The following is a 27,023-nucleotide window of genomic DNA, read 5'->3' on the forward strand; positions in this document are numbered from 1 at the left end:
CGAATGCGCTTCGGAGGGGCTGGGCGCGGTGGCCGCGGTGGCCGCGCTGTCCGGGCAACCGTCCACCCACGACTCGGCGCGCCTTTCCATCTCTTCAAGGATTCTTTAGACTTAAAGAGTTTATGTGTGTTGGGGGAAGAAGTTTCCAGCCAGATAGCCGCTTTCATCAAATCCAGTCTAATAAAAAGTTGTGTTTTGGTCGGGTGTTTTACAAATAGGTAATTTCAGGCTTGTCGGGGTAGGATGGACTTCTCCCGCACTTGGCCTCTGGGATGCTCTCTAATTGTTCTGGTGTCCACGCTGGTTTAAACCTCAAATTACTGGGCGCACTTTGACAGCCTTTCTGATCAGAAGCGTGCTCGCTCTCCGCGGCTGAGAGTACGGTCCACCAAGGGGCTCGCAGGTACGGGGACCGCACTGTCCAACCTCCCTAACCCTTAATTTGCATCATCTAAGTGCCTGAAGAGATGCGGTTCCTGTTCTTAGAGTGAATAGAACCTAGTCTTTGAGGGAGGGACCGAGCATTTCAGAGTTTCTTGCAATTTTCTCTTATTTTTAACATTTCTAAAATAACTTAAAAAACTTGCTGCTATTCTGAAAATAGAGTGTTTAAAGGTAGCTGGGTAGTCACACGGCAGGAAGGGAATGAAAAAATAATAATTTCTCTCTGAGGCTGGAAAAAAAGAGCCAAAGTCAGTGGCACATAAAAATACATCCATATTTTTAAATGCTCTGAAAAGCCTATCAGGCATTCTGGGAAAGCATTTATTTTGGTTCTTGAAGCTACTTTAAAGCTTCTGAGAGTAGGTAATCTTAAGTGGATGAGTCACTTTAATGCATTTTACATAACAAAAACAAAGCCCAAGGTAGCCTTCTCGGTATTTATGATGCTGGGAATTATTTGCTGTCCTTTGTTGACTGAGTGCTGAATACTGGAGATTTTGGTGGATACTAAGACTGAATCTTTACCGGTTGAAACCCTGCAGCTATTATTTAAGATTCAGCTTCAAGTGTTTTATTACATTAGGTGTCAGTGCAAGCATCTGAAGGATGCACATTCTCACCCAGAGAAGGAAAGTGTCAAATATATTTTGTCATTGATTTACAGTCATGTTCCTTTTTAGATAGTCTTCCATAAAAATGATTGCAAATCCTTTTTTTTTGTTATGAAGGAAAAGGGTAAATGCCATCTGAGTTTCTTTGTTTAATTGGCAGAATGTTCCAAGCGGATCTTTTGAAACATAAAAAGAGTAAGAATTACCCTAAAGACTCTTCAAAATTATTTACTCTTACTAAGAAATTACATTTTTATTTAATTTTTTACTCTTTTTCTAGTGTGGCCTATACAGTGAGAACTCAAGCGACTCACTTGAATTTTTTGTCAAATAAAGAAATGGCTCTTTAAAAAGAAATCAAAGTGTTCAGTTTACTCATTTTTAAAGCGTTATTTTTAAGTGACGATTTATCATTATTTCTGTCATTTGGAGGGTATGCATTGTCATATCATTGGGAAAACTATTTAAACGACAACAAAATACAGCCTTTTATTCCTGTAGAATATACAATGGTACAATATTAATGTAAAAATCCTTATTGTAAAGACAGCTGCAATAAATGATTTCATAAAGTTAAAATAACTCAGTTTTCATGGTTAGAAAATCACTAGAGACAAGAAAGAAAATAAATAGTGGGCAAAATAGGAACTAGGAAACCACAATTTCTTTTCTTTGAAAGGTTTTGAAATTTATTTTTTAACAATGGAAATTTGCAATGTTTTAAATTATATGAAACGTTATTTCATGAAATAAGAGCTTAATAAAAGATTTTGTAGAGCTAAGTTCATCTGTAGATAATATTAACAATATTTTTGTAAGGCTTCTGCATCTTCCTTTATTTTAAAAGTTAGTAATACCATCTTCTGAGGAGAGAACAAATGATAGTTGATATTTGTACTTCAATTAGATTTCTGAATAAACTTTATAAAATTTAAAAAATGCAACATTTTTTTTTTTCATGAAGATGTGATGCCATTTGCTTTTCTTGCAAGAAAAGAATTCACATGCAATGTTGAAATCGTCAGGATAAATCTCAAATCTTTGGGAAAAATTTCAAGTTTATAAAAACAGTACAAAGATTATAGCATTCACTGAAGGCAAATTATGCTTTTATATATGAATTTCTCTGGAAATCATTAGTAAATTCTTTTGGGGCTTTTTTGACAATTTTATCTTTCAGGGAAAAGGTAATACAAGAACTTTTGATCATCAAGAGGATGCCATCAACACACTGTAAAATTAATTATGCACTTATTAGAGTGGGACCTGAATTAGGGTTAGTAATTAAAAGTTATTTTTTTTTAAAGTAGAGTTTTTACAATAATATTGAGGGCTTAAGGTTTAGTATAACAAAATTAAAAATATGTCATTACAAATGCTTAATTTTCTGCTCTCTGCTTTATCATACATTCTCCGATAGCACATTCTTCTGGATTAAAATAATAGTAAGAGTTAGCACTAACTCTTGTAAGAGTTAGCACTAAAATAATGGGATTTTTTTCAGACAAAAGAATTTTGATACAATTCTTTTGCTAGGTTAGGTTTTTCTTTTAGAAATGATTGTTTCAGTAGGTGTGAAACATAAATTTACCATATGGTAGCAACCACCTAATGCATATTGGTTTATATATAAATGGAAAATACATCATTTTCATGTTACAGTATGCACATGTTATATTGGTAGTTGAAAAAATGGAGCTCTTGCTTGTTCTAGAAATAATTTCTTGGCGCAGACATGAAAACAATTCTATTTTAAAACTAGGATAATATGTATGGTAGCCAGTATTGTAATGTTAATTTAAAACCTGTCTCTCTTAATTTTAGAATCTATTTACAAATCCAGTTAAAAAAAAAAAAAAACATTGTAGATATAACTCCTATTCACGTTAGACTTTTATCTCAGTCATATCAAAATGCCAGTCAGTTAAAAATAATTGGCTGAGAGCCTATGGGTATATGGGGATTTTAATATATACTGTATCATGGGGTAAATATATTAATAAGAATTACAGGTATCCTCATGAAGTAAACATGACATCTCATAAAAGAATAGTACTTTGGGGTTTCAGTACTTAAGAATATATATTTTTTCTGTTATTAGGCAAATTTATATTTAAAGGCTGTAGAAAAGAAGTTTTTTTTATTTATTTTTTGTCGTGACATTAGAATGGATATTTTTTCCATGTGTTAGAAGGACATAATCTCAATTGGGGTTAGCAATTACTATCCAGATACTACATATACAAGAAAATGTGTCATGATAAAACATGAGATAAAATATTAAATGTAAAATAAAGCCTTAAAACTGTGAACATTAATAAATCCCTATATCAGATCTTTAATTTGTTCTCACTGGCTTAACCGCATGACATTTATTATTCCACAGGTATATGCCTAAAAATGCAACAGTATATATATTTTTCTACATAAGTAGTAACACGATGTTAAATTTATTAATATTCACACATGAGTCTATGTGTAGCTATTCAGATTGGCATTTGAATGAGCATTAGAGGGACTGAAATGAATATAAACCAAGAAGAAACAGTTTTAGAAAGATACAAGCATCTAAGCTTATGTGTTTTAAAAAAAGAAGTAAAATATGCCTTTATTACTTTTTTACGGCTTTCGCTAATTTTAATTTAATAAATATATATAAAACCAGAATCTAAAATAAGTTGTTTATTTTGAAAACATTAAAAATTTACCATTTTCTTCTTCAAAGAAACCTTGATACATAGACACCTTTCTGTTATTTCTCCAAAATTGATAAGAACAATGTAATAAAATACTCCCCTTTCTATGGTTTAAAAATTGTGAGGTTTTGCAAAAACATAAATAATGTGTTCAAATTATGTATTTAAATTTAGTATTTATATTAAGAAGTATATATTCATAAGAAATAATGCATTTAAGAATTTTAAAAATAATTTTAAAAGTTGTGCACATAAACTATATTATTTGATGTGTTCTCTGGAGTATCATATAAAACACATTTTATATGCACGGAAATTTATTTTCATTTCCCTATTTTTCAATACAGACGCATATTTCCAAGAAAGTAATCTGTTCTTCTGAATTCACATCTTGTTTTCTTGTAGTTGTCTTCAAACTATAACCTTAAACTGGGGATTTAAATGGTTAAAATGAAATATATTTTAGGCAAATTATCCAGTTTGTTGATTTCCTTCTTACATATATAGACATAATCAGTTCTAATATAAACATACTTAGATAGAAGTTTGAAAAAATCAGAATTTGTTTTAGTATTTCTAAGAAGTAACATTTTATTGTTATTAAAGTGGCATCCTTCCATCATTTGTAATAAAAGAGCTGTCTGTTGTCCTATTTCAAAAAGCATACCATGGGGAAAGAACTCTTCTATTTCATCCACTCCACTGTGTCACACTATGTCAGCCAGTCCTTTTCATTGCCTGAAAACTCTTTCTAAGCCTTTCATACAATTGCTTTCCAGTAAACTTGGAACTGTACGGAGATGGCCAACCATGTAGCTTACACGCAGTTCATTTTTTCTTTTGCGTTCACAAAAACATGAAAATGGTTGTGTTATATTGTTTACAGAGTTGAAAGAGAAAGCGCATTGAGTTTAACAACATCGCTTTGTGAAAAATACTGTACCACATTTTCCTTGAGGGTTCAAAATCCTAATGTTGCATGATTTATAATTTGTCTAGTTTATATTATTATGGTGTTCAATTTAATATTTTATGCATGTGTAAATATATATATATATGTATGTGTGTACACACACATAAGTGTTTTTTTGAACTTCTTCAAGTGATTTGCTAAGATAGAAAAACCTGGGTAAGGTAGGTCTAATAACAAATGTGCATGCTTTAAGATCTCTGCCAACCCACAACTGTTTTTAGGGATTAAATGCCATTCAAAGCATTTTTATAACACTAGCATTTAGAATAATTTGTAAAGAGAATTTAATGAGATATTGTATACAAAAGCATCTTGAAAATGTTCGAGTCTTATAGTGACAAGTTATTAACATGGTTGATGAGTAACAAAAGAGGTAAGATTCTAAAGATTTGCCATCTTTTAACCACAACAAGTATGAGAAACTATTCCACATGGAATATTGAATACCTATTAAAAGATCTTCGCATACTAAGCAATTTTATTTCTACCATTTAGATACAGAATACTTTGAGATTTGTAAGAATTAAATATATTTCGTGTTGTGACATGTTTTTGGGATGAAGGATAATGCACACGTTTTAAAATTTTACTTGTAAAATATAAACTTTCAGGTTTTTTTTCTTATAGGCTTTATATATTTTGTAGTAATTCAATAAACACGAATAAACTACTATTAGCAAGCTAAAATAATGAATCAAATGATCATTGCTCCTTTAAAATTTGTCATTTATACAGATTCTAACAAGATTATAAACAAAAAAAGATTGACACTGTGGCCTCAACAAACTGGCGTACTTTTACAGTTAATTTCAATAATTCAGAATCAGGCTGTTATATATGAAGCAATATTTAAAATTCTCTTTGAATATGAATGTGGGATATTTCTGGCTGAATGTTATTTTAACATTTGCTTCTACTGATTTTTTTTTTTTACCATATGCTTCTCTTGGAATAAAAAAATTAGGATACATTTTAAATTCTATATCATAAATGGGAGAACTACTTAAGGTAGAAATGATGGCAATGGAAAATAATGGTGTTGCCTATTTTAAATGCTTCAGATTTGGGGATAATCTTACTGTCAGTTTGAAATTCTTTTTCCTGAGTAATTAAAAATTGTTATGGTCTCCTGGCTAATTATGAAAAATAATTTCTGTATTCTTTTATTCAAATAATTGCTAGCTTTCTCTCTCATACACACATATTTGCTGTTAATCATATTTTTTTTTATCATTTGCATGTAACATTAAATCAAATAGAGAATCTTTGGTTTGTTTTCTCACCAGTTATCTGTGATCAGACCTCAATTTCGGGCCCTTCTCACTAATTCTTCTCTCATTGTTTCAGGGGACTTTTTCTTACTGCTGGACATTTCCCTTTTTTAGGGAAATTGTTAAGGGATTTTGATGTGCAGATAAATCTGTAATACATAATCAGAACTTCACCAAAATAGTCAAACAGACTAGACAATTCTTTCTTTTGACATTTGCCCACATACTGTGGGGATAATTAGGGGAAAGAGAGAAAGAGCTAATAAAATCTTTCTCTGTCTAAGGTGCCCATTGTCAGGCTGTGTAAAGGGATGGTTAGACGTTAATGATGTCTTATTTGGAGGATTATAGGAGGACTGGCCAGTAAAGTAAATGAGATTGGGCAAACTGGGAAAAATCTGTTGTTTTAAAAAAGTGATCAAGAGACACTGTGGTAAAAATGCTATGAGAAATGATACATGTGTAAGCGGGGCAGACAAAAGAGCCCTCAGTTTTACATTAAAGATGGCAAAAGCAGAAGTTGGTTATTTTTTAAATTTTCTTATTTTTCCCATTTTTTTATATGTTTTGTTATCCTGGAAATGCTGTTGTCCGAACATAATACTTCTTTTTGGATACCTAAATATTCGTATATGGAAATTCATTTAGAAATCAAAGACAATATAAATTGTCTAGATCTCAAAAAATAGAATCAATTAAACATTGTTATTTTTTTATAAAACCTTGGGAAAATGGTTCATTGGATAAGAAGTATTAGTATGACACTTTATTAAAAGCTTAAGTGCTAATAATCAAGAAAGTAATTCTGCTGGTAAATTTTTTTCATTAGATTGTAAGAAATGAAATAACTTGCAGGTAGGTAGACTTCTAGGTATATGCTTGAGACTATTTAGACTTCTAAGTACATAATATACCTTATTTTTTAAAAAATAGTTTTAATTTGTGCTGTTTCTTTTAATGTTTCCTGCTTCAAATGTTATTTAATTCAATGATTAGTGCAATTATTATTCAGTGCAAGTTATGTAGTACATTGAACTACATTCTGAGCATCCAAATTGAGGAAGAGAGTCGCCAGGGAAGAGACGACCTCAAGCCAACTGTGAAGCAGTAGGATCCCTCAAAGAATGACCAAGGAAAGATATACAGCGTGTTGAAGAAACATAGTCTGTTCTGTATTAGGCACTGGGCTCCTGGGTGGGAAGAGACATTGATGGGACTGGACCATTGGTTTGAGTCTGGGTTCTAAAATTTTTTCATCAGGACCATCTTTCCACGTGACCTAAAGGAGAGGCAGGCAATAGTATTCACAGTACATGGACATTTGTGGTGGCCCTGCTCCTTGTACTCAAATTTGGCCCTCATTCTAAGATTTTAAATATAAACGTAATAGGTTTTGAAACATAGTATATAGAAGGTAGACTAAAGAGCACCAATATTTGAGGCAGAGACAGTGAGAGCAATTAGTAGACCACTGCAGCATTCCCAGAGTAAGAAGTGACAAAGGTCTTAAAAAAGAACAATGGCAGTGGGAAAGCAGAGTGGGCATAAAACATAGTGTAGGAGTAAAATTTTAGTTTCCGTTGGTTCTAGGATTTGGGGAATCAATGAGAGAGAAGAGTTCAGGATGAATCTAAGGTCCTTAACAGGTAGATCATGTTACAATGAATTTTGTAGACTAGAGAACACAGGAGGAATATCAAGTTGGTGGTGGGGGTGAGGATAATAGGCTCGCTGCTGGACATTTTGAGTTAGCAGTGTCTCTGTAGATGATTATTAGGCCATTAGAAATATGTATCTCAGGTCACCTAAAGGTCTGGGGGTTTAGAGACAAGTTCAGAGACTGATATCTTTGAAGCCAGGAAAAAAGATTCATTTATTTACTGAGCATATATTTGCTTAGTATCTGCTGTGATAGACATTGTGAGTTTCAAAAGAAGAACCTTGATCTATAGTTTTATTTTGCAGAGAGATCAGACAAGATGTACCCTTTAAGGAAGTGACCGAGTCATTGAGGATATGAGAGCAGTTTCAGCAGTGTTGCAGACGGAAGCATGGTTTCAGTGGCTTAGGAGTAGATATCAGGTGAGACTATAATGGTAGCAAGTGTAGATAGCTTTTTCAAGGGATTTGACAATGTGAGGAAAGGGAGAGATGGATAGTAAGTTCAGAGGAAGACCACTTAAGAAATTTGGCACTCTTTTGCTTTGTTTAAAAATAGGAATGTGTAAAATTCTTATGACATTTGGTATTACAAGTTGTAGAAAACCATAGGACAGTCTTGAACTTAAAAGGGAAATATTTTTCAGTGGTCGTGGAGCTGGATGATCAATCATAGGAGTCAAGGTCAAGGTTGTGCCAACAACTGCAGAAAGGGGTGGGACTGCCATTACGATCATCTCTTGTTCCAGCCTCTGGTTTTCTTTGTTTGACTCCTCATTCTTTGTCTCTGCAAAAAAAAGAGGCTTTATCCTCTTCCCAGTGCTCATGGTATTAAATGGCTGTGAGAGTTTACCTTTTCTCCATTGAAGCTTTGAACCAGTTTGAGACCAGAATCCTAGTCCAAAACATAGCCTCCTGAAGAAGATGTGTTGACAATCTGAATATAGTCCAGCTGACCATCGACAGCCCATTCAGTTGTAATCAGGAGGTGGGATTTGGAAAAAGGACTGTGGTTGCCTGAGCTTGGGTTGTTTCTCCATAGCCTGGTCTAGTCTCCTTAGGAGATATTACATTGCAACAGGCCAGTTGCTGTGAGCGTGGTTAGAAGAAGAGGCAATTCTTAGAAAAAGGCTCCTGGTGGTAGGGAGGGTTGTAGAGACAACTAAATAAGTATTACCAGAAGGGGTAGCTAAGGGTATCAGAGGGAGAAGGCCAAATGGCAGAAAGATGAAAGAGATGAGAGAGGCCATGATTGATGGGTGAACGTTCTGACAGGCAGGTGAGGAAGGGATCGAGACTTATAAAGTAACTTTTGAAAGATGAAACAGCTTTGGGAATTAAAGCAGGTGGTTGGAATATAGGATAGATACACTTTTAATTTACTGGAAATGTTTTTGGAGGAGAGTTTTTTTAAAGTACATATTCCATTCTCAAGAAGGAGTGACATGATTCAGAAATGTAATACACCTTAGTAACGTTTAAGTTTTGAGATGCACAGACTGTAGAGTTTTTCTCTACTTAGTATTCACCACTCTATTCTTTTTAGACAGAGCAACATTTGGTCTTTTTTTGTCTTTATTTTTCTTTGACTTTTTTAGGAGACATTATCATCTTGAAGATCCATGTAGTTTTGCAATGTTATTAGATTTAATAAGCGTATGTGCTTATGGTAGAAAGAAACATCAGTGAAAAGGAAACAACAATAAAACATGCAAATAGTTCTTGCTTTCGGCAATTTATTATTATTTATTTATTAAATTTTTTGGCAGATGGGGTGGTTCACTCCACCCCACCCAACATCCGATCTTTGGCAGAGCATGAGAATTTGAATTGAAACAAATCCTTGTCAAGAAAACAAAATAATAAATTCAGTAAGATAAGAAACCACTGACATAAAATGTTCCTGCAAAGCACCTTCCTGGTCAACCCTTAAAGAAGGATTTCAGGTCTGGAAATTACTGACAGCTGTCATCACAGCAATTCCTTGAGTTTCCAAGATGACTAAATGAATGGTTAGGATTGCTAATGCCAACAGATCTAAGAATCAATTTTGATATTATTGGTACCAGTGCAGTGTGGAAAAATCATCCCTGTGGTTTGTAACAAGAGATGAGAAGAGTTAGGGTGGGCTATGGGCTATGTATTTTTATGTGACTTTACTCTTTTTCAGTCCCATGAGTATTCACAGTTTACTTGAGCTAATTTTGATGTCTCTGCCTGCAGAATGTCTGGACACTAATACTTACTAATAATTCTCTTTACGTATTATAATATCACTTTCTGACATTTTTATCTCCTTCTGTATGTCAGGCACTGTGAATTAAGACTGTACAGGTTTTTTAATCCATTCAATCTTAAAGTCAGTCCCCTAACATACGTGTTATTATCTGTGTTTTATAGATGACAAAACTTGTTTAGAATACGAAGAACTTAGTTTAACTTCCTTAGGAGCAAAATTTGATCTCAGGCAGCTTGATTATAGTCTTACACTGACCTGCTGTACTTGGCTTTCTTTCCATGGTTGGAGCTCTGTTGTGTTAGCATCCATGATCTCACTTGGTCTAGTTGTGGCTGGCTGTGTATTCCAGCCATGAGGTCGAAGGGGAAAAGAAGTCAATTTAAAGTAGAAAAGAACTAACTCTAAGTCTCAAGTTCTTTATCTGCAGAACAAGGATAATATTAAGTTAATCTAGAATCACAGTGTTATACTATGAGACACCAGTGAGAGAATACATGGGGAACTTTGAAGGATTTTAACAGCCGGGCTTTATAATTTGTACCACATGTGATTTTTCTGCCTTTGAGAGATCACAAATTGATGAGCTAGATTATTGTGCTACTATATCATTTGGGTCATGAAAAAACCTGAAATGAATAGGAGAAGGAATGCTTATCAGGCCTTAAAAATGTCTCTTCCTAAAGCTTGTGTAGCCTTTAATCATAAAGAGGGAATAAAAGGTGATGTAGTAAACTAGGTGGATTGTTCTGTCTCTAGGTTAATACCCTAGAAGAGACCGTGAAGAAAGCAGAGACACAAAGGATTTGATATATATTTACCTTGATATTTCAGCCAGAACCTGTTGTATAAGATCTGTGCCACATGAGGTTGAATCTATTTTTAAGTCTTTGCCACTGATAACATCCCATTGTCAAACAAAAGTGTGAGTTTTCAGCTTCCCATCAGAATATTTGAAAGTTAATAAAGCAATCTACCCATGGTGTTTATAGAAATGCTTTCAGACAGCCCTAAAAATTGAGCAAGCACAGAAGAGTAAAACCGAGACCAGTTGCTTTTTTAGCAACCAATACAGAATTCAGTAAAAATCTGCCAAGAGCATACTGAAAAAGGCCAGTGTTCATTTGACTCATCCAACTGATGATTAGTTACACTTACTTAACCCCACCCCTTCACTTTCCAATATAAACTGAGGTCAGCCTTTTATACACACTGTTCTCTTAAAATGTCTGCTGCACATGTTTAATCAATTTATGGGGGGAAAGAGATATTTTGATGGAACTATCCATTAATATCATGACTAATGAATATAGCTTGATGATAACCATTGAAGTGGCAAGTTTTCAAGTGCCAGAAACCTGCCTTTTTATGGCAGTCATTTTGACATTTGCGAGATAGGAATGTGTAAAATTCTTATGACATTTGCCACTTTAAAAATACCAACCCTTCTTTACCATGACATGTTATTAGAATTGACTTAAATTTGCATTTGTGAAAATGTTAGGAGAGACAAACCAATGGGCCACGTGAAGCCTCAGGAGGATGGACACAGTTGTGCACATGGTTGTGCACATGGCTCTAAATTAAACATTTAAGCTTGGTCGTCTCTCAAAACATCTGATTTTCCTGTCGATAGAAGTGTTGAAATCAGAATTAATTTTCTTGAGGTAAATTTTTATTGTGCATGTGTAGCTCAGTTCCCAGGGGACTGATATACATCATGTCAAGGTCTGCTGGTGAGTAATTGTTTAAAATTTATATTAATACTCAATGGTAATAAATAAACATACGGGAATGGTAGCTCATCACCGAGCAAGCCATGCATGATAATTAGATGAGGTCCATTTGTCTCCTTAAGTTATCAGATGTGACACAACCTGTCTGTGTCGTGTCTAAAAGCCAGCTGAGTCCCTGGGTGTAAATGACCATGACAGAAGGGCGGTTTGAGGGTTGCAAGCCTTGAATTTGATTCTACACCTTCTGGATTTTTCCACAAGTAAAGTAGATTGGCCCCTGGGATTTTGTTCTTGTAATATGCATAGCGTTCTAAAACCTGGGGTTAACAGACTGCTCAGGATCAATTCTTTTTTCTTTTTTTTTCTGTTTCCTCTGCAGCATCATCCTATTTGTAAGGTAACACATGAAATATATATGTATATATGTTTATAATATATATAATGTTCACATTTTAATGCAATAGATATATTACTAATTACATATATTAATATAATATATAAACATAATTTATATAAAATGAAAATTATGATAAAACACTAGTGAAATATGCACATGGATTCAGATGTGTTACTTTTACATAGAACGCATATTTAGAAGATATTATAAAGCTTGAAAGTGCTTTGTAGTTTCCAGAAGAGCTGTCATACATGTGAAGGATTGCAAATTTCATTAGGAGTGACTGAGACATCAAAATGGCTGGGATGGGATGTATGCTTGCTGATTATAGTTTTAATTTTTTGCTCACTTCGAGTCTTGAGATTCCACCCTTTCACATCTTCATATCCCACAATGATTTCACGTTGCTCCACTTGCTCCTAAAAGTTGCTAGTAAGCATGTTGATAGATACGTAAGCAAAGCCAGAACCATCCTAGTCTGGTCTGGAAGTTCTGAGACTCAAGATAGGCAGTCTGGTAGTGTGGAAAGTACTTAGAATTCTAAAAAGTGATCATCTGTGGTGTGGCTGCAGCCTTCCTAACAGGATTTCCTCATCTGAACCACAGAACACAGATAATAATTTGAATGAGTATTTTTTTAATTCTCTCAAAAATGGTTCATGGCTAGTACTATACTAGGCACATAGATGAGAATTTAAATCTTAAAAATAGATGCTTTTGAATATTAGGGCTTAATTCTCTCATGGAACTTGCCTGGTTAGTTAAAGTGTGGGTTCCAACTCAGCTTTACAGTATGTTAGCTGGGGAACTTGAACAAGTTAACCTTCCCTTATACGGAATACCGTATAAGGTTATTTTGAGAAGAATGTTAATTCATGTAAAGCACCGGTGCATAGGAAGCACTGAGTAGATATAATTTGATTAGAAGCAAGAGAATTTAGTACAGTCAGGTGACTTTTGTTCTTGTTTGCCTCTGCCTCTAACTAGTTGTGAAACCTGCCTTAAGGAAGAATTCTTGGCTTTAGCACCTTCTGACATCTAATTCCTTACCACCCAACTGTTTCCTAACAACTTTTAGTTGTTACATACTTCCCATTCATGTGCTTATTGAACATAAGCTAGATGTTGGTGCAGTAGTCCTTGTTCTCAGCGGTTTCTCTTTTCATGGCTTCAGTTACTTGCTGTCAGCTGTTGTCTGAAAATATAAAATGGAAAATTCTAGAAATAAACAGTTTATAACTTTTAAATTGAATGCCATTCTGAGTAGCGTGATGAAATCTCTCACTGTCTTGCTCTGTCCCACCTGGGATTTGAATCATTTCTTTGTCCAGAGTATACACTCTGTATATAGAGTATACTAAGATATCTGGAAAGAGAGAGAGAGAAAGAGAGAGACAGACTACATTTACACAACTTTTATTGCTGTATATTGTTATAATTGTTCTGTTTTTTACTGGTTATCATTAATCTCTTACTGTGCCTTAATTTATAAATTACACTTTATCACAAGTATGTATGTATAGAAAAAACTGTATATACAGGGTTCAGTACTATCAATGGTTTCAGGTATCCTGGGGGTCTTAGAGTATATCCCCTGTAATAGGGGGGTGTGATATACTTGAGTTACTCCAGTGCCTGTGGGTATGCTTCTGAAAAGGTCCCGCATTTTAGTTTCCTCATGATATTTCTGAAAAATGGTGAAGTTTGATGTTTTTTCTCCCTTTAACACTCTGTGCTACCCCCAAGTACACTAAAACATAGTATGATACCAAGCTTCTTTCTTTATCTGATCAAAGGGCATGTTAAAAAAAAATGTATATATATAATGAAGTCAATGACCTTGCATTCTGTGTGCAGAGAAATAATCTTAGTGGTTGATTGTCACCTGATGATTTAGTTAGGTTCTGTGGAAGAGGCTCTAGATGTTCTTTCTTGACAATGTATTTCTAGGCATTGTTGCAAACTGTCTGAAAAAGGTAACTTTAAAATTATCAGTAATAACTGTGATACTATGTGTAACATAGAATGGTGCTTTTTTTTCTTTTAAGATGAGCAACAAACACATATCTTACTTTAGGAATAAATGAATATTATGAAGTATTTTTAGAAAAGAGTATAAATCAAACTGTTTAAAATACCAATTCTAATTGATCAAGAAGAATTAATAGAGCTTATCATGAATCTTAAAATGTAGAAGTGTGTGTGCAAGATCATGTAAAGTATGTGCCTTGTGCCCAGGTGATTAGCTTTCCTCCTAGTGTAATGTGATGATTTCCTCCTAGTGTAATGTAAATGAGAGAAGTTAGCAAAACTGTTAAATTTCCAACATTTGTGCAAAAAAAAAAAAAAAAGATGTCACTCAGATTACACAAAAGAGTTCGAAGACTGACTACTAATTTAAAGTATAGTGAATGAAAAACAAACCAGACAGAATTTTCTTAAAGGCATTTTATATGAAGATTGATAGAATGAGTCACTTGCTTAGAATTCAGTAATCTAAATTCATTATTTATTTTAGTTTGGTATTTTCAATTCTGTGTAATATATTTGCCACAAACTTAGTGATTGTTTAAAACAATGTACATTTATTTTCTCACAGTTTCCCTAGTGAGTTGTCTAGCCATGGCTTAGTTGGATCCTTTGCCCAGGAACTCACAAGGCTGCCCGGGGCTACTTTTTGCCCTTTTTTTAAGCTTATGTATTTACCGACACTTCCTTGTGGTTTTAGGAATAATTGTCTCCTCCTTTGCTTTATTTTCAACTTTTAGAGGACACTCACACTTCTTTTCCACATGGCACTCTCAAAGGTCCCCTTACAAAGCAGTTTACTTCTTCCCGAAAGGCCAGCAGGAAAATCTCTTATTCATTCTCACTTTTAAGGACTTTCAACTAATTAGGTAAACCACCCACGAAAATCTTTCTTTTGATTAAGTAGAATCAAGTGATTTGGGATCTTACAGCCACAGAATCCCTACACCTTGACCATGTGACATAATCTAATCATGGCAGTGCCATCCATCCCTTTATAATCACAGGTCCCACCTCCAACTCCAGGAGAGTGATGACACGTAGGGGCCATCTTAGAATTCTTCCTCCCACACATTTTATTGTTAGACAATCATCATAAAAATACCAAAAATTAGAAAATGAGAATACTCATCTCTTTCCCACTTAAGATGTTCACAAACCGAAAGTTCTCTGAAGTAGTCAGATGACCAATCATCCTTTTGCCTCCAGGAAAATTGTGAGTTGCTACACTGGTTCTGATCCATCCTGTAAATTCCAGTAACTCATTAACAATTCATTGCTGGTCTTAGCTGAACTTTTCACCCTCTACAAAGAAAACAATTCTCTGTGCTGTGGTATAAGTCAGTTTACACAATAATTGCTAATAATGCGTAGAAAAATTGTAGGACAATTCTTCTAAAATGTAAAGGATTAAGCTTCTTCTAAATTAACGTTTATGTTTCATGAAATCTTAGGTCTCTTCCTGAAATTATGTGCATTTCCCTGCCTGTATAAACTAGGTGATTTTTTAAAATCCTAATTAACATGTTTTATATATATATTTATATATATGTATGTATATATATGTATATATATATGTATGTATGTATGTATCTGTATGGAATGGTGACCTTCTGACTAATGCCCCAATTATAAAATATTAATGTAGAAATGTTCATATGTAACTAAAAGCACTCATATATGATATATCCTCTTCAGTGAGTAGATTTAGGAGAATAGCTATGGCTTCCGCTTTTCAAAGACCAGTTATCATAAAATACTTTTTCAAAATGCCTGTAAGTACTAGGTACTCATTAAGTCTACCTTAGAAAAAGAGCCCTTCCTATCCTGCATACAGTTGTTCTCTTGTTCTGCCCTGTGCACACCTAGTCATTCCATTTGGAAGTACTGCTGATTATCTGATTTGTTTGGGATTTGTCTTGTTATACCTCTAGCACTAATTAATTTACTAACAGCAGGGGATTCTGGTCAGAGTAATTATTTAAGTCAATGCTTTTCACATTAACTGTGCTAAAGGAATAGAGTTGATTTATTTATTTTTGTACATTTTATATCCATTGCAAATATATACTTTTGTAGAATACAATGAAAATCAATTAATGGAAAAATAGAATTTAAAAAGATCTGAACCTTGTTTTAAAATAATTAGATTCAGTAGTCATAACATTACTTTTTTCAAACTGTTATACAAGTGTCTAAACACTCTCCATTTCCATACTTTTCTTGAGCCAAAGCTGCAGAGCACATTCTAAATAACTAGTTTAATTGATTTTCCTGTTTAAGGTTAACAAATTACTGTGTTCAGTTTGAAAATGGCATTAAAAAAACTAAAATATAAGATTATATTAAGCGATCTTTAAAAATTATATATCCTACTTTAATGCTTATCTTTGATTTTGGCTATTGGATAGCTATGACCTTTTTCAGCAAAGTAATCATAATATTTTGCTTTGAAAGGAGCTGCCTATTTCAGATTGTTACAGGCTGTAGTTTCTGACTAGAATTTTATGTTATTTACAAGCAAATTTGACTTTTAGTGTGTTCTGTTTAAAACATTGTCAATAAACACTTGCTGTGAGTAGAACAGATATCTTGGTACTGCAGTAACATTAAGGACTGCCATACCTGAGGCAGGTTGAGGTGTTTTTTTTTTCTTTTTTTTAACTCTTTATTTAAAAAAAATTATCTATATAAAGTGTACTTGGCCCATGAGACTGAGGCTATATAAAAATCTCCACATCAGAATTCAGAATGTCTGCCAAAGTATAAAAGTATAAACATTCTCACTGTACTGAAACACATCCACAATCAAACAATACGATTGTTGCAAAAGGTGATTAAAAGTTTTCAAAGATTGATTTAAATGTTCATTTAATAAGTAGTGAGAATTGCAAAATTATTTTTATTTTGTAGACCCCAATTTCTCCTTAGGCATCTGTGCTCATTAAAATTGAAATGCGTGAAAAAAACACATTTTTTTTTTTTTTGACAAAGTCCCTTTCTCTTGTTTTGTACTGGTTTGACTGGAGATTTTTCTGACAGCCTGTGCCAAAGATGTTCCTAAGTTGCATGTACAATTTTACCTAATGAAACTGAGGCATGCTAAATTATGTCAATAGACTGGTACAACAAGATTATCTGCTCTTTATTTTATACTTTTCCATGCAGTCTCTTCTGAGTTATATCTGTCACTATACACTTATTCCTGAACAGTTGTCTCAAGGGCTTTTATAGAGTTTTTCCAGACTATTGAAATAAACTAGTTTCCTAAAAAAATCAGAATTATATGTCTTAAGAATCTCTTGAAGGGTCCTTATTCTGTTCTTTAGTGAGTCTCTTAAAACTAATTGAATTAAACTTGATCTTTTCATAAAGATGCTGCGTCTCCCAGCTAATAGGATATCAGATCAAGAACAGTACCAATATTGACAGTGCTGGACAAACTTTTGCTAAACTGCCCTTTTAAGTGATTTTCAGGATAAGCTCCCAAAAAATACCTTATTGATAAATTTCCTTATAACATAACTTCATGGATCTTAAAGAGTAAAAATTATAGCTGTTTCTATGTAGTTTAAAAATCCTCTTCAAAAAAGAGATTGTGCAATTTAGAACATACAATGGCCATGATTCAAAGAAATCTGCTGAAATCTTACCATTGGAAATTGTCTAACACCTTGGTGTTAACTAATTATAGTTAATTATGAAATAAAATGTTATTATTACATTTATATGCACATATTTAAAACATTTTGGCAAGATGACCCTCATACATGAATATTTTAATTTAATATATTTCAATTTGGCGAAAAATATGGCTGAGAATTTAAAACCAGATGTTATTGTCTTACGAACCTCACATGTAAAAATAAAATATTCTCTTCTTTGTGAGTAGCTTTGGTTGGGGGTTGGTTAAGCCTTTTTCTTATAGCTACATGGAGCAACAGGAAGGGAAAATATGTTTAAAGAATATGTATGCATGAGGCATCCAAAACCTTTGCCGCATCATGGAATTTTTATGAGGCCAGGGTGTTGTCTCCAAATTATCTACGATACTATTTTATTGACCTCAGACAGTTCTGAAATGAAAGTCTGTGTTATTTTTTCTCATCCCTGACCATTCTCATTTTTAATTAGATTGTGAGTTTAGGCACATCCATGCAGACGTGATCCAATCAGTTCTGAGCCAGCCCTCCAAGTGAGTACCCTGGAAATGAAATCAGCATTATATTTAGTAATGTAGGAGGTAGTCACCAACTGTATGGAAATGTGTCTGCCTCTCTTACCCTATCCTTCGACCACTATATTTACTTTTTTCCTGGTGGATCAGGTGCCCACAAGCTTGTCTTTGGTTGGTCCAATCCCTGCTTTTATGTGCCATGCACCCCCTTTTAAAAAAAATTCAAAGGGAACTCTTCTTTCCCAAACTGTTGGATTAACAAAATCTTTCTCTAAGTGTCATTTTAAAGGGAGTTTATTAGCACAAACAAATCCCTTCCTAATTGGTAGACCATATAAATGCAAACTGTGTTTTTAAAGGGAAGATTTTTTTGTAGTTCTGTTCCGACTTTTGATTGCAACTGCCAAACCTGTGTCAGAAGAGGAACATCTGGGCTATCTGCTTCTGAAAGTGGATTTGCCAGTGTCTTGGCATAGTCATACAGCAAGTTTTGAAGGAATGATTTATTGGGGTTTTCTGTCTAATTTCAGATAGTATCCCTTAGAACATCAGATGCTATTCTAAAAAAGTCATCATTTTGGATGGATATCAGTGGCACTTACTAAAGAAAGGATAAGAAGCTGAGTCTGGTCAGTAAAGAATTACTGTGGATTCATGTGGTATTTTATAATAATAAAGCAAGAGTGCTATTTTATAAAAGTATAGATAGTAGAATACCAGTGTAGTAGATTAAGGGGTGCAGACTGTTAAGATAAGGACAGAGATATTTTGAAAGACATGCCCTTGAGGAAGTGTGAAAGAAAAATTGTGTTATATACTTAAAGAATTGAGTGATACAACCAAAGTTAGAGGAAAGTGTGAGTTGGTATTCTTTTTCCTGTTCTGATTTTTCTATTTTATGTTGTTTTGAATTGAAGATTGAAAACTTGTTCCACATAAAACATAATACAAATTTATCGGAGGCAAGTGCTTTGCAAAATTGCTGTTGTTTAAAATAAGGACACAAGGACATAAAAACACTTAAAGCAATTGTTCCTGAAAATGTATCATGGAGAAGAAATTCTAACATTTTTTGAGACAGAACTAGATTTCCTCTTCACATCCAGTTAGGTATGTTTCTGAATGTTTTTCTCATGCTTTCATCTGACAATGAGAGCGCCTCTGTTTCTAGCCTTCATGATGTGGTAGGTTAAAAGCAGTGTTTTATCTTATAAAGAAAACAAAAGTGTGAGTTGGCAATGGGGTGAAAACTGGAAATTAAAAAGCTTTTGGATTCCTCAGTTAATATTATGTACAATTCAGTTTGACTCATTTATATTTCTTACCAACTCTTGGTCTTTCCTAAATTCAGACACACCATGATAAAGTCTAGAGTATTTTATTTTAATTTTATAGTATTCGTATTTTAATAATAATTATATAGTATTTGGTAACAATTCGTTATTATAATTTTGATAAGTTAGACTGGAAAAAACTATTAAAGTCTATTTAAATCACCTAGGAAAGATAGTAATACCACATAGATTTTATACAAAATCACTCATTTTTGCACACTAAGCTTAGAACTGTGGACATTTTAGACCAGACAGTTCCTTGTAATGGGGGCTTGTCCTGTGCATTCTAGGATGCTTAGCAGCATCTTTGGTCTCCACCCATTAGAGACCAGTAGTAGTCCCTCTCCAAGTCATTATGATAAAAAAAAGTGTACCCAGGCATTGTCAAATGTCTCTTCGGGTACAAAATCACTCCTGGTTGAGAACCACTGATCTAAATGTAAACTGCACAATAAATCGGGCCATGATATGTGTTTCTTTTGCCGATGTTGTCTATTTCTGGCTCACTCCCAAAATAGTTATGTGGTATTTGCGTTTTGCAAACTTTTTGTCACATCAGTGAGTTTTATTCATTAATGCCTGATAATGAGTATGCTATTAAAAAAGATAAATTGGCTATTTCAAAATATTTTCTAAATTTAGCTGTAAAATTTAGTGCTTGGTAAAGCAGGAAGTGTAATTATTTAACATATAGTCATATGTACAGGGGTAAAATTCTCCTGTTGGAGAACTGTAAATTTCCTGAAGGAAGATTTTGCAATGAAATGTGTCTTTAACAGAAGTGTACTGGTGTCTGCCCTTCCCTGCCGGGTCCAGAGCGGAAATGAGATGCTCTATCCTGTCCTTGTGCATACTGCATAAAATGCTTTGTGGGTACCAGAAATGCTGGACAGTTGCCAGGGTGGCCTGTGGGCAAACTGTAATTAATGTGGACACACACTCTTGCTAGGGGTATTTGTTTCACCTGGAGAAGCTGCATAATAAACTAGCGAAGATTTTCTTGGCTGAAATTTCTCCATTTATTCAGAGGGAAATAATTAACAGAAATCCCAGAACAGTATGAGCACTGCTGGGACAAACTCACTTCCTTACCTAGCTTTATTTTTGTAGGCCTATTGTATAATGTTATATCTTAAACGGGCTTTGAAATTTTATAGGGCTGGCCTGGACTAATCACACACCAAATATCTTGTGTATCCAGGCATTGAGTATGAAAAGAATACCAGATATTTCTACTCATCTCTTTTTTCTGTAAATGGAGAACAGCTACATGCCTGTTTGTTCTCTTTTAGGACAGTGTACTTACAAGAATGATAACACAAAGTGGTGTCGTATAGAAACAGTAATCCTGGTGAGCACTGTCTACATTAGTCCAGGGGGAATGCTATTACAGGAGGGAAAATGGAAACCCAGAATCTCTGGGCCAAGATAATCTTTTTCCTTTATTCAACCAAAAAGTAATTTTTCTGCTTTTTTTTTTTTCTGTCTGAAAAGAAATAATACAATCTTTTATTTTTTTAGTTGATCGAGCTTAAATGGGATTCTTGAAGCACTTCAGATCCATCCTGCTCTGACTTAGAAGAGGCCAGAAAGACCCACTTTTTATGTAATTAGTATCTCCTTTTCATATTGTCCTCTCTATGATACCTCTACTGCATATCATTTTATTAACAAAAAAAAATATATTGCACTTTCATTCTTTTCAAAATCTAGTGCATTACCACACATTTTCTCTCTTCCTTTAGTATTCGATATCCATATATGAGCAGAATAATCACTGCCTTTCCCTTTTCGTACTTCAAACGAATATGGTAAGAGGCATCCTGTACCTACCAGCATTTTATTTCAGCCCAGATCTCTCTCTCTCTTTTTTTTTTGTTAACCCTCATGTTGGATTTGACTCAGACCCTTTTGGTTTCTGTCTGTTGCCTGGCCTAATTGTTAATAATGCCCCTTCATTCTCAAAAATGTCTAGATTCAACAACAAATTATATGGTTACCCTATAACTGATGCTCAAGCTATATCATCAGTTTACCTTACTGTGTAATCCAAATTATGGTGTCATCGTTAGGAAATTTAGGTCATATTTTGTTAATTTATTTATGTACCATGTAGTAGAAGTATTTGAGTATTAATAAGCTTCTATACATATGTCTGGATTATAGATACATCAAATAAATACTGATTGAGAAACACTCGTTTCTAGCATCTTCATATCCTGGATGTATTCTTTAAGTGCATTAAGAAATGAGATATTTACTCATTTAGCAGTTTAAAATTTTTAAACAGCCGTGAATTACCAAGTTATGTAAACCATTAATATGAACAACAATTCTAATTTATGCTTTACCTGTGAGACTTCTTTTGAGTCCCTGCGTGGGACACACCTATGTGTCGACTTGTGTTTTTCCAAAATTTATACGTTGAAGTTCTAACCCCAGCACCTCAGAGTGTGACCTTATTTGGGAATAGGGTCTTTGCAAATATAATTAGTTACGATTAGGTCATACTGGAATAAGGTGGGCTGTAATCCAGTATGCCAAATATACATTAAAAAGGGAAAACTTGGGCCCCAACACACGCACTGGGAGAGCACCACGTGAAGATTGGAATTACGCTGCCGCAAGCCAAGGAACTACTAGAAGCTAGAAGAGAGGCCTGGAATAGATCCTTCTGAGCTTCCAAAAGGCACGTGTCCCTGCTAACACCTTGATCTTGGTCTTTTAGTCTCCAGAACTATGTGAGAATATATTTCTCCTGTTCTGAGCCTCCCAGTTTGTTGTACTTTGTTACAGAAGCCCCAGCACGCTAATGCAGATCCATCTCCCTGTCTGAGCCGCCCTGTTGGGATGGTCATGACATCACATTCAGTCATATAAAACCTAGTGGAGCATGATGTCATCACATACCACAATTATTGCAGTGGTTTCATTTTAAATGAGACATCATTAAAAATAATTCTCTTAGGACATTTAGTTATGGATGTTTTTTATACTTATACCTCTAAATAGGTAGCTCGTCTTTTAGTTCTTATAGGCAAAAGTTCCAGGAAATTTCATGCAGCTCCTAGACTTCATGTCTAGGGAGTTTTTCTAGCTTTCTCTTACAAAGAGAGACTTACATCTGATGTTTCGTTCTGTGCTCCTCTCTGGCACAACACCAGTGGATCCACTCCAGTTTTGAAAAATGTGTGATGGGTGAATAGCATGATTCTTGCCAGACAGACTTCCCAAGAAATAAAAAGAACCTTAGGCTTTTAAAGATTTGTTTATTGAAGAAAAGGAGGCTAATTTGGAAAAAAAATTTTTTTCTTCTAAAATAAGATAATGCGGTAATTGTACCTTTAGTGTGGGACCTTTTAAGTTTGAATAGTATGAATTTGTTAACATGTGCATTTTTAGAATGCTAATGATGTGATTATAAATATAAACGAGTGACTGTAACCAGTGCATTAAACACACAGTTTCACAGAAGTGTACGTTCCCAGGGTGTGTGGTATTGTAGAATCAGAGGTCAGGCTCACTCTGAGCTATTAGTGCTAGTACAATGTTTACCTTCTTGAAGAAAACATTTTTATAATAAACATTCTGGAAGCATACAGTTCCCTCGAATGGATTAAAATCACTTACAGGCTGAATCAATACTGTGTGTATTCTCTTTCAGGACTTGATGCACTTTGCACCCTTTCCTCCCTGGATTAGAATGCTTGATAAGTGCTTCAAATGCTCATGGCTACTCTTGCTTCCCACAAATAATGCTCAGTTTTTCATTGTTTGGAGTTATGTTTAGTAGGTCTTCCCACTATTTATTTTTTCTTCTTTGTTTGGTGCTTCATTTAACGAGCTCTATAACATGTGTAGGGTCAGTTGTGACTTTCGCTTTCGCCCAAGCCATGGCACGATGTGCTTGACGTCTCAGTCCCCATTTCCTCATTAGTAAAATACATTCGTATGCTCTGTCTTACCAAGCTCACTGTGTTGTTGTGACATTCACATGAGGCAATGTATATGTGAATACTTTGAAAACTCCAGAGCACAGTACTGACTTCTGATATTAGATAATTTTCCTCATTAAGCTGGTGCGTTGGATTTGTATAACATTTAACTTGCCATTAAAGTTGGTGGTCAGGCTGTTTTTTAGGACTTTGCTTGTTCTGAGCTCATTTTGAATTTGAAATGCAGTTTAGACACCATCTAGTTTAGACACCAGTATTTGTGTGTTATGATTATAAAGTTTTTACTGTATTAGAATTATATCTTGGTTTATTATTCTAGTATTTCAATGGTTAAAATTCTGGCAGATGGATTGAAGTAAGTTATAAATGTTATTCGTGTTAATATATCCTCACTAAGAATCGTACCTTAGTTAATTGATAGGATAGTTATAACAATATTTAAAATTTATTAAGCATTTATGTCTACTATCTTAAAGCTGTATTTTATTTTTATTTTTTCTGAATTATTTGGGGTTTACAAGTGTTATGATTGTAATTAAGGATTCAAAAAAAAAAAGGCAAGAAGTTTTTCCAGAAAGTATGTATAATAGAATAAGCTCCATTTATTTTCCTAAGGAAAATAACCCAATGTCAGCCATCGATGTGGAGCTCCTCAGGGAGATGTGGATTGCAGGCTGAGATGGGAAGACCTCTGAAGAGGCTGTTCTCAGCCCAGGCCTGAAAATGCAGACACATTGTTTCTCTGGCTGAGAAATCAGGGCGAGAGTAGAAATAAACTTGCTGATGACCTGTTTTTCTTTGGGTAAATGTTAGATATTATAGAGGGAAAATTAATAAGTTCATACAGAATTCCTTTTGCATAGATATAAAAGTGGTTTCTTGTCAAAATATAGAAGATAAAAAATGATTGACTAAGAAATGTCCAATTAGAAGAACTAATCAGAAAACTTATCCCAGAAATACTAATGTAGTCTTCGAAATTGTTTAGTTTGTATAACAGATACAAATAAGTATGTGGATTAATTCAAATAATATTTCTTTAATTTTTAAGATAAAATGATTGTAGTTAAAATAATTATCAAGTGAAATATCTCACTTTTAGCAAACCATTAGTACTTATTTAAGTGGTTTATAAGCATTTTAGAGCTTTTTTTCCTCACCATTTTACATCTCTGAAACAATTTGAGAAATGTTTCAGTTAATCCTGAATTTAACAAAATGTTTTGATAATCTCAAGGGGATGTATAATTTTTACTCTATGTCGACTGAATTTCAAGTATTTTTTAACGTAGTTTTCTACATAATTTTTCACATTTATATCAAGAATTGATGATTTCTGGTCTAAAGAGTAAGGCGAGAAGCAATTTAGTATATATTTTAAAAATAAAACTAGATTTACCAGGAGATTAACAACTGATTTCTGTCTTTTTTGAGAATCAAATCAGAGGGGAAGGTTTTAAGGGTTTTAGGCACAGAGAGCTTCAAACACAAATACAAACCCATAACTGAATCCCTAAACAGTCTCTGGGGGTGAGGTGCGGTGGGGGACTGATCGAGAGCCCAGAGGTTCTGCCCGTGAGAAGAGGCTGGTTTTTGATTAAAGTTTTACTTATTAATATTACTTCTAGTGTATTCAGTACACTCAGGTGGGTGGCAACTCAATTTAAACCCTGATTTATGGTGGTTCGATTTACGATTTTTCAACTTTACCATAGTGTGCAAAAGCCGTACACAAACCATACTTTACATTTTGAATTTCCATCTCCTCCTGGGCTGGTAATCTGTGGTATGATAATTTCATGATGCTGGACAGCAGCAGTGAACTACAGCTCCCAGTTGGATGGATACTCTACAGCACATTGTGTTGCCAACATTGTTTGGATGTTATGTTTTGTGTTTTCTCATCCCAGCATGTCTATAAAATGTGCGTCTGTGTCTCCTGCCTTTGGTGAGAAGAAGAGGAAGGCAAGTATATACATAATGGGGTGTGTGTGTGTGTGTGTGTGTGTGTGTGCGTGCACGCGCGCACGCGCGCGTGCATGCAAGTTAGTTTTAGTTTTGGTTGAGGTAAGGAGTTTAACGTCTTGTGGCATTCTCAATTTCTATGAAATAATTTCAACTTTTTATCAAATCTAGACATTTTTTGTGAGACATGTACCAAAATGCAAAAGTTTCTCTACTGAGGTTTACTACTCAAGGAAAAAAAAATTCCCAAGCTATTTTCTACCTTTATTTGCTCCTCTGCTCTATATATACCAGGAAAATGAGCAGAGGCTAGGTGTCCGCATACCTGTATAGAAAAAGGCTTTAAGATTTTGGATTCTTGAATGTGAATATTATGTACCTATTTAAAAATATTAACATTTTAAAATATATTGCTTCTTGATGAATCATCAGCTGCTTACTGAATAATAATTTATTGTTAGCAGTAACCATAACTGTAGCATGTATTGTGTGCTAGGTGCCAGGCAGTATACTGGTGTTTTATTTATCATATTTAATTCTGACTTCGGCCCTATAAAACGGAACAGATATTACTTTCCTCTTTTATAAAAGAAGAAGAAGCTGAGGTCTTGAGCAGTTGAATAACCTGTTTTCGACTACATAGATAGTAATAGTGGGGCAGAGATCCAACTCTGATCTGTCTGATCCCAACTTTGCTCTCAGCCACATTATACTGCCTTCTCATGCAGGACTGCTCAGGCACCAGTTGTTTAAAATAACATTTAAAATAAGGATGGCCTTATTTGAGCCATTAAATATGTTATTCGAGAGTCTATAATTTTTTTTCTTTTTTTCTAGACCAATGATTTTTAAATGGAGGACATATAAACTATTGTTTCTCTAGATAAATCAATGACTTTTAACTCTTACTTCTTAGATATGAGTCCCCAAAAGAATACATTAAATATTAATGGAAAAACATTTTTTCCATAATAACACATGTGAAAGAAATCTTCAAAGTAAAATAGACAAATGAATATCAAAAGAAGCTTATTTTAGAATGTAATCCTATGAGAGAACAGTCTTGGAAGTTTAAAAAAGATTCTCTTTTTGATTATGAATGTGAAACAGCTGGAATGAATTCAATCATGATCAACATAACAGGATCATTTCTGCAAGTGAAGAATATAGAACGTTAAAAGACTCATCACTTGGTACTGAGGTCACCTGCTTCATAACAGACTAAAATAGAAGAGAGCAAGTGTTAAGAATTCATTCTGCTTTCCCAGTGCTTTTGTAGCTTTATTTTTAGAGCTCTGCTAACAGCAGTTGGAAGCATTGTTTGCCCTTAAGCCTCTGTTCAGTCAGACTCGCCCTCTCTCTTGCAGTCTTTGCCTGCTTTGACAGGTGCGAAGGATTTCCTAAGTGTCACAAGCCAGTCCCCTGGCATCAGCCACCCCATAGCTTGCATCTTCAGTGGACTGAAGTCATAAGAGAGGCGATTTTTCTACTGCCTGTTGACACGTATTAGTTTTTTCTTATGGCTAAACCAATCGAATGA

General features: G+C 34.3%; 1 protein-coding gene across 7 annotated transcripts in view; it reads left to right on the forward strand.

The window, feature by feature from the left end:
* The window catches only part of CACNA2D1 (calcium voltage-gated channel auxiliary subunit alpha2delta 1), a 452,371-nt gene that overhangs the window by 341 nt on the left and 425,007 nt on the right, over positions 1-27,023 (forward strand). The window lies entirely within an intron of this gene.

The sequence above is a fragment of the Pteropus alecto genome, unplaced genomic scaffold, assembly GCF_000325575.1.
Source record: "Pteropus alecto unplaced genomic scaffold, ASM32557v1 scaffold69, whole genome shotgun sequence".
Taxonomy (NCBI): Eukaryota; Metazoa; Chordata; class Mammalia; order Chiroptera; family Pteropodidae; genus Pteropus; species Pteropus alecto.